General features: G+C 40.0%; 1 long non-coding RNA gene across 3 annotated transcripts; it reads right to left on the bottom strand.

Moving 5' to 3' along the window:
• Positions 1-337: 337 nt before the first annotated feature.
• Positions 338-4,595, bottom strand: LOC311267926. 3 transcript variants are annotated; one of them, XR_014623888.1, is made up of 6 exons: positions 4,535-4,595; positions 2,526-2,674; positions 2,148-2,286; positions 1,887-2,066; positions 933-1,065; positions 338-635 (listed from the first exon to the last, which is right to left on the bottom strand). It is a non-coding gene; the product is annotated as an uncharacterized lncRNA (long non-coding RNA). The 3 variants fall into 3 exon arrangements; XR_014623889.1 differs by having other exon boundaries at positions 339-635; positions 940-1,065; XR_014623890.1 differs by lacking the exons at positions 338-635; positions 933-1,065 and adding an exon at positions 1,165-1,281.
• Positions 4,596-9,566: the final 4,971 nt, after the last annotated feature.

The raw sequence follows: 9,566 nt of genomic DNA, 5'->3' as shown, positions 1-9,566 counted from the left end.
ATGTCCATAATGAGCTGAACATTTTGATAGTTGAATGGTTTCTGTAGCTCAAAATTTGTAGGAGGAGATAGGTGCTGAAAAACGTACGGAAGCAGGAAAAATAATAACTTTAATAAATTCCAGAAGAACAATAGTGTGAATGCTTTGGAGCATTCACACTAATAATAAATTCCAGAAGAACAATAGTGTGAATGCTGTGTCAGCATTCACACTAGTAATTAAGCACTGACAATAGAGTACCAGTGACTTCATAAAAACATAGATTGGTTAGAATGTTTTAGAATACATTTATTAACAAGATTGAACATGTCAATAATAACATTAAAAAAGGAACAACACTAAGATTAAATTGAAAGAAATCTAACAGAACATTTTTAAATTGATTATAACCCTCCTTTAATTCCCTCCTCTTTATTCCTCTTTTTCCACAATGTCTCATCCCACAACCATTGTTCCCTACATCGTTAGTCTTGATTTGACTGACCCCTTTTTCAGCAGGTGGGAAATGGGGTGCCACAGCTCCCTCCGGATCTCACAAATTGAGTAGTCGTGGAGGAGCAGCTTGAAGAACTCTTCCTCCTCTTCCTCCATCACCCCCAGGAAGTCTGCCTCTTTATAGCGGTCATTACAGCAATCTGGAGCAAAATGTAAAGGTCATACTAATAACATAACTGATAATCTCTTTTCCTTAAAAACATTATCATGACTGTGAATCAGTCATTTAAAAATGTTTGCTGGGTCGGAAATGATTGTTTTGTTTATCTATGTGTAAGAATTCTGCTCTTTTACATATCAATAAGGAGATGGCATTTATAAAACAACATTTTACAACCTTACTTAATAGTTAACTTTACAGTTTACAGTTTTGTAGTACTGAAGGCAAACAAAAGACATCACAAGTGAAATGATGACTGAGATGTCGATGCACTTACATTTTACCCCATACTGGTCTATGGTCCCTTTCCACACTGCAAACACTCGCCTTAGTACGGAAAAGACTTTGAGGCTTTCGAGTTCCTCCCCTGTAGCGAGGTTGATGGCCTCCTCTGTAATTGCCGTCACTCTCTAAAATAACAGGATCAGATAACAGAAGAGGGGAAAATTAGTTTTTCTAGGCAGCGCAGTATTTGAGAGTGCCAGCTACTGTAGTGAACTCACATCAATGACAAAGACGAGTCTCTCGGCTGCGTTAGATGGAAGTCCGTCGCCAAATCTCTCCAGCTCTGTGCGAGACTGTACTAGTTTCTTCTCAATCTGATCTTCCAGTCGAGGCAGAGACATCTACAAATCACACAGGGCCAAAACTTTAACGCATGAAGTGGGTAAAGTGGTCCGTAGTGAACTGTGAAGCTGAAGCACCAAGAAGTATTTACCTGGATATGATGCACCAGCTCAAGTGTGAGTTTTTCAGCTACACGGCTTACGAGTGAAATAATTATTAATAAGTAATCACCCACAATGAGTGGTCAGTAAAGTTTTCACTTTCACTTTCAAGGCCGGCCTGAGAGAGGAGCTGGACAGCGGTTCTTCTTACGCTGTGATTGGTGTAATGCGTTATAAGTCCAGCTGTCTTGCTTATGTTGCTATATGTTGCCAGGGCGGATCAGTGCGCTGTGCCTAGCAACGGTCTGTTATACTTGACAACGGTCATTATAATGACTTAACGCACGAAGTGGGTAATGTGGTCCATAGTGAACTGTGAAGCTGGAGCACCAAGAAGTATTTTACTGGATATGATGCACCAGCTCAAGTGTGAGTTTTTCAGCTAATTCAGGAACAGTGGCGTGGCCTTCGTCATAAAGAATGCTGCGACAAAAAGAAGAAGTTACTGAGTACCAGCTACACAACCCGTCAAAATCACTGTTAACCAGAAGGAATGAACTTACTGGAAATGCACATGATATTTGAAGAAGGCTTTCTCTCTTCTTGTTGCATCAGTAAGAGTCCCCTTCTCTGTGATCGCCTTCTGACCCCTGCACTTGACGATCATGTAGCCCTTCTTCAGGTGGGTGACCTCATTGTGGACGATGTCAACCGCCGTCTGTTCTGTGCCTTTGTCAAGATACCTAAGAGAAAGAAAGACAAACAGTGAACTATATAAAAGTAACTTGGCAAAGTGGCCACTTTCCAAAATATGCTCTATTTACCCAAAGTCCTCTCTCCATCACGATCCACCTTCTGTGCCATCCCCAGAGCCTCTGTGGTTGCAATGTCCACGTTGCTTGGAACAAACACCAAGCTGACAGTTTCTTGTTTTTTGATGAACGTCTGGATCAGTCTCTTTATCTGAAAGTATGAATCCATAATGAAGTTATAATCTGCACCATTATCAATCACCACTGTGTTTGGTTGTAATCAAATCATGAACAAACATTATAAATCTACACCACCTTTAAGTGTCCCGTAAAGGTCATTACACACCAGAGAAATACAGTTTCGGATGGATAGGAATGGAGGCAAATCATTGTGCAATATTTAATAGATTAGCCATTTCAGGTATTTCAAGTATCTTGTGAGCAACTAACCATTTGCTAGGTGACATCTCCTCAGAGATTTCCTTTCCAATCTGGAAGACATCATTGTCTTGCATGAGCATGTGTAGGATGCCACTGTTCTCATCCTCCTCCTCCACGGGCCCCAAGGATCTCTGCATGTTGATGACGTGTTTTGGCTTCTGTTGAAAGACAAACATATGGCTTGATATCATCATTTTCCCAAAGAAAACAAGTAATTGAGATGATATTCCTTGCCTGGATACATAAGTACATTGTAAGGATAGGACTTGGAAAAATAGAATCAAATGTCATAAAAGTACCAAAATACACTGTTAAGTATATGAACTGTGGGGCTTGCTAATACTTTTTCATCCATCTCTGTTTAAGCAGCTCTTGATCATCATTCAGTCAACCCTGAGCTTTACTTGAACCAGGTTCTTCTGGGACATGTCGGATTTCATCAAATCTTGCGGACCCCATCTCTAATCAAAAACTTTAAGCAAAAGATATGGGGAAGAAAGTATTGAAACCGACAATACTTTAAGTCTAACACAATACTAGTACACCTATCTTAGTCATTTAAAGTATCCTACAGATCAAATGACTGAGTAAGCCATATCTATCTATCTATCTATCTATCTATCTATCTATCTATCTGGACATTCATAACTACCTTAGTACCAACTTGCACTTTATGTAGATACTGCCTACATCTCTTTTAATTGTATTTATACCTTTATATTTCTCTATTTTAATCTTTTTTTTTTATTGTTTTATTTTAACTAGCTGTCTGTTCTGTGTTGTATATAACTGCCCCAAGTACCTTGCCTTGAATTCCCCCCTGGGGACAAATAAAGTTTTTTGAATTCGAATATGCACGCACGCACACACACACGCACACACACACACACACACACACACACACGCACGCCGATTGCAACGGCTGTAAAATTACCAGCTCGAGCGAACTGTCATCACAACCCATCTTCACTGGATCCTGAGATAAACTTTGACCGATGAACTTAGACCCTTTAATGACTGTAAATACTGTAAATACTGTGTAAATAGTCTCATTTAACCTGCGGTTCCTGCTGCCGACCTTTTTCACCTTTCCTACCAGACTTTTTCCATTTGTTTTATTTATTTTATTCCAATCGACCGGTAAGTAACTTAGCTAACGACTACTGGCTAACTTAATCCAGAAGTGCATTTATGAACACCAGGTTTTCTTTGGTGAACTGGGCAATTCAGCCAACACTGCTTCATTTTCAGCATAACTGTGTTAATAATATGCATCTACTTAATGTGAACTAGGTGATGACTACATGTTGGTCGAAATTTACCGTTACCAGCAGTCAGATAATATGAGATAAACGCTAAACATAGGCTGAGTTGTCGTTAGCAGCATATGCTAAACTACAAGGTTTTCTCAGTCGGCCTTCACAATTAACTTCTATTACTAACGTTCCTGTGAATTAGGACCTTTCAACGTTATAGCTTTAGTAACATGGGTCAGTACAGCCATAATATATTAAGACCTTTAACTCAAGTCAGCCATTTTGTCAAAACTCCCGGGCTAAAACCATCAATGCAACAACGTGATTGGCTGATAGGTTTACCGCTTCAACGAACCACACGATTGGTCCTTGGAGGGTCGGGGCGGATGTATCATATTACCGCAATGGCGATACGGACTTTTCTATTCACATTGCCTTAACCGCTCCGTTTGCTTGAAAAGAGGAGCGAATAGGAAACATTAACCTATGTACAAAAAAACCTTAAGCACAACTTCGCCCAAACCACATAATTATTTTTTAATTAACGCATAGTCCATCACAACATTTAATCAATCAAACTATCGACTAAATTAGCTTTCTTGATCTGGGCTAACGCTAGCTTCACGTTAGCGCAACTCGCATTACACAGCCTCAACAAAATCGTTGCAAAATACAAATACTGAGTGAATTTATTTCGGGGAAATAAAAACTGCAACTTGCCATCGAGTCACGCTTTTATACAATGCATATTGCAAAACTTACCAGTGAAAGTCCATTTTGTAGGGAGCTCGACTGCAACTGCGACGTCCAACCATGATCTCCACGCTGCACGAAGACACCAGCAAGTCTTAAAACAACCGGGTGCAAACAGGGAACAAAGGCGTTGGTTCCGGTGTCACACCAAATTCTGTAACCCTATGTGAATTTTACTGCCAAATACAGTTACTAACTTTATTTCAGGGGGGAAAAATGTCAACATGCCATCGAATCACGCTTCTATACAATGCATTTTGCAAAACTTACCTGAGAAAGTAATTTTATCGGAACAAAATTCCGTTTTGTACGGGGGGCTCGTTTGCAAACACGGAACAAAGGTGTTTGTTCCTGTGTTACACTAAATTCTGTGACCACATGTCACCCCTATTTTATTATAATGTCTATATTCATTAAGATAACAATTACAATATTTAATAACTATATTGTCCCTGCAAAAGGGGTTATTATCTGGTACAAGAAATAGTACAAATACACAAATGTACTTATTGTAAGTCACTTTGGACAAAAGCATTTGCTTGATGTCCTAAATGCAAATGTAAATATAATATTCTATTCCACCAAAATCACAGGTACCAAAATGAAGTAAGATTTATCACATTGAACTTTTGTAGCCATAAGACAGTTTCCAAAGGCTGAATAATCTAAATATGCTGTTATATGTGTTGGCAGCTGACTGATTCAGTTGTTTATTTTATTTCTCAATGTGTTTACCTTCAGGTGTGTCCTTTGTTATCACTGCTTCTCTACAGACTAAATACGATGACTTTTTGTAGACAATTTCTTTGACTGTATACAACCCAGATACTCCTATATACTGTCAGAAATACAAAAGCCCCCCTCAAAATAACAACATCTTACTTACCATCTCATCTTCAACTTTAACATTATTTTTGAAATACAATACATAACATATTACTAGTTACCTTGATTTTAAAGTAATATGTTACATTACAACAATATTACTGTCAGCATAGAGTACTTTTTACGTTTTAGTTACTGTGAACAAAATGCCCAAATAACCCAGTACACCGCCGGTACTCCTTTGGGACACTACAGTTTGCTATGTTACCTCCACTAAAATTGCTGGCTCACAACAATATGGAAACAATTCCTTCAGATAAAGATCTTTTTGTCTGCTGAGGAAGCTCAGGTCCTTTGGGGTGCAGGGGGCACTCCTGACAACTTTCTATGACTCTGTGGTGGCATCAGCCATTTTCTATGGAGTAGTCTGCTGGAGCAGCAGCATCTCGGCAGCAGGCAGGAAGAGACTTGATAAACTCATCAAGAAGGCCAGCTCCATCCTGGGATGCCCTCTTGACCCAGTGCAGGTGGTGGGAGAGAGCAGGATGATGGACAAGCTGTCATCGCTGCTGGTGAAGGAGTCCACAACCAGCACTGCTCCCAGTAGACCTCACTGTGCACTGTGCACTGTGCATTACAAAACTATGCACATATCCACACACTTTCTGGTTTGCACAAATTGGACAATTTTTAATATTCATATTTATTATTTATTGTTTGTAAATAAAAATACCAAACTGTTTATACTTACACTGTCCATATTATAAATACTATGTCATATTGTAGATACTATGTATATACGAGTTAAATTATATTTCTTATCTCTTTTTATATTGTTTATTTTTTACTTTTTATTATTGTTTAAGTGTGATACTGTCCTTTGGCTGCTGTGACCAAGAAATGTCCCCTTTTGCGGGACAAATAAAGGAATTCTGATTCTGATTCTGATTCTGAAGTCACTTTTTATAACCAATAACACAAGTGTTATTCAAGGAGTTGTCTCACTCTGAAATATCACAAAGTAGGTTCAACATATAGGTAATGTTCCCTAAAGGTTCTCTAGAGGTAGTTTTTTTTTCTCAATCCCATAAACACCTTCAGTGATCCATTATCAATTGGCAGTGAAGCTAGCTTCCTAGCTATATATGGACAGACAGACAGACAGACAGACAGACCCACAAGGCCTTCCATTTTCAGTTGGGCTTTTGACATAAAAAACACTTATGTCTGTGTGTGTTTTTGTTTTTTGTTGTTTCAGAATGGCACTTGCACTCCTCCTGGGGACAAAGTCCCCAAATCCATACTTCAAGCCACCACCCCTGACGGTCTACATCCTTAAAATGATGAACTCATCAAAAGTTATTTCATGGGATTTTTCTCAGAACACAGTTAGACCGGCCATTACTAAATTGAACAAGGTTGCTGTGCTAACAGATGGTGTGACCTGCACTAAAGTAACCTTGTTCCAGCAATTTGGCAATAAAATTAGGGAGGGCAATACGTACATCATGAGGGGCCACACCATAAAGGGTACAAATACACCATATTACATTAACATATCAGATAAGACCATGTTCTTCAAAACGACTGATATTTCAGTCCAAGAAGACCTCCATCGCCAGGCAGAGGCCCTTCTCCAGCCAAAGTCTGCTCTCACTGAATTAAGTGAGTGTCGGACTTCAGAGGGCCTAATCAGCGTTGAGGGTCAGGTGGTGGAGGCAAGTTTTTTTCATGGCTTCTAGTATTAAGATGGTGAAGTGGCAGTGAGGGTCCATAGTACTGTGGCGGGCACTTTCCATTTACTCCTGTTTTTTTTATACTAATAACCTATGTGTCTGTGTTCAGAGGTTGATTGTCTGCTAGTTGATAAAACCAAGACTTCTGTTTACAATTTAAAGTATTAGCATACTGATATAAACTTGAGTTTGGAATATCATTATAAAGCGTGAAATTAAAATAATCCATCTTTTCATTCAGGCATCACCAATCAGGAAAGTGTCAGTTGGGAATGACCCTCTCCCCATACGGCAACTGACTCTGCAGCAGGTAAGCTGTAAAGCCATAGGTATGGTTCATGGACAGGTAGAGATGGGGAAAAGGAAGGGGCAGAGGGAAGAAAGGAGATGAACAAGAGATGGGAAGTGGAAATAGAGAGAGGTGGAATGAAAGAGGGGGATGAAAGGAAAGAGGTTGGACATGGAGATCAGACAGTAGAAGGGAGGCAGAGGATGAGATAAGGAAAAGGAAAGTAGAGGAAGACAGAAGGAGAGAAGGAGGAGAAAGAAGAGAAGAAGCGAGAAAAGAACAAGAAAAACAAAATGTCTGTTTGTGTGTGTGTGTGTGTGTGTGTGTGTGTGTGTGTGTGTGTGTGTGTGTGTGTGTGTGTGCACGCGCGTGTGCCAGCATGTCTGACCCATATCTGAACTGTAGGTAGTTCTGTATGCTGTTTCCGCAGACAAATTGAAAGGAACTGATGCTAGATCAGTTCAGACATAATTAGGGGTTCATGGACAGGTAGACGTAGGGAGGAGAAGAAGAAGATGAAGATGAGGTACAGGAAGAAGAGAAGGGGGAAGAATACAGGACAGGAAGAGGAAGAGATAGAAGGGGGGATAGAGAAAGGAGGAAAGAAAGTAGGAGGATGAAAAGGAAGAGGTAGTATTCAATTGTTGTTGTAACAAAAAATAATGTATTCCCCTATCTGTGACAGGGAAGTGCCAAGGTAGAGGTGTGCCTCTGGCCAGAGGCAGCTTTAGAACCTCTGCATGTTGGGGACAGGGTCATCCTAACCCACCTCAAGGCTTCAAAGCATGACAAGCTTCAGTCCAGCTGTTACACCAGCCCATAGGTACTGTCTTGTTTCTGTTTAATTTTTTAACCCAGTTTTAAAACACACAACCTTTTTTCCAATTTTTATTTGTATGACTTTGAACCATACAAGGAAAAGTTACATTTTATTAGGTTTTGAAAATAAAATCAACAATTTCTCTATGAATGGAGTGTTAAAATATGAGTTAACATTGATCAGAATGAGTTAATGAGTATTGAGAAGAAGGGATGTCTAAAAACCCTGCTAAGCCTTCTGCCATCAAAACCTGACCCCAGATAAAGATTAAAGCCATTTAAGTGAAAATGATTGACCCAGAATGCAGAGGCTGAAGGCATTAGAACAGGTCAGAGGTATTTATTCACTACAACAGCTGAGACTTTGAGAGAGATCTGACACAGAAGTAGTGAAGAGATCGGGTTGATCTAGCAGCAGTTGATGAGATGATGACATGCAGGTGCATCTCCAAGCTGCAGCAGTCACACCCACAGACAGACAGACAGACAGACAGATACACATTAGGAAGGAGCAGGTGAGGGAGAAAGGAGGGGGAAAACAGACAGGGGCAGAAAACAGTAACAACCAACCTGACTGCCACAGCAAATTATTTCATCCAGGCAAAGAAAATCTGTTCAATTTCTTACTCTGTTTACGAAAATGAGAATTCTGATCCAATGTCATGATTATTTCATCCCTCAACAGAAACCAGACAAGGTGTACAAACTTGCAGACATCCTGGGGGTTATGGAGGAAGAGGAGGAGGAGATCCTCCAGCTCCTCCTCAATGATGACACAATCTGCGACATCCGGAGGGAGCTGTGGCAACCGATTTCTCACTATTTAAAAAAGGGGCCAATACAAACCAACCTGACAATTGAGGGAAGAATGATTGTAGGAATAGACCTGGTGGTGAAAGAGGAGTGAACAGAGGTGAATAAAGGGAGGGTTGATTTGGGTCCCACAGCTTTTACTTCACATAGACAATATATACATAGAAATGTAGGAAATCTTGTTGGCTTTCATATGATGGTCTTATTTCAGATGTAGGACTTAAACTTTTGGCTGTAGTAGCCCTTGAGCGGCAAGCACTCCAGCAACTCCCCCATAAGCCGCAATGTTAACTTTGAGCCTAAATTTCTGGAGTGGAGCAGACGGTACCGGTTTTGTACACTTTTTTCTAAACCTGCAGCTGTTTGGGAGGTGTTTTCCCATTCATTCTTATGGGGACATTTTCAACTTTGGTTCTGCTACAGCTCCAGCATATGTGCAGCTACAGAAACTGTTTGGCTGTCAGACTGTTCAGCTTTTTAAGCTCTCTCAAAAATAAAAAAAAGCACAAGGCTGAAAGAGCATAAAGAGCTGAACATTTTGATAGTTGAACGGTTTCTA

This window comes from Pagrus pagrus (genome assembly GCF_965226575.1).
Source record: "Pagrus pagrus genome assembly, chromosome: 13".
Lineage (NCBI taxonomy): Eukaryota > Metazoa > Chordata > Actinopteri > Spariformes > Sparidae > Pagrus > Pagrus pagrus.
This window is presented reverse-complemented; position numbering and strand designations above follow the sequence as displayed.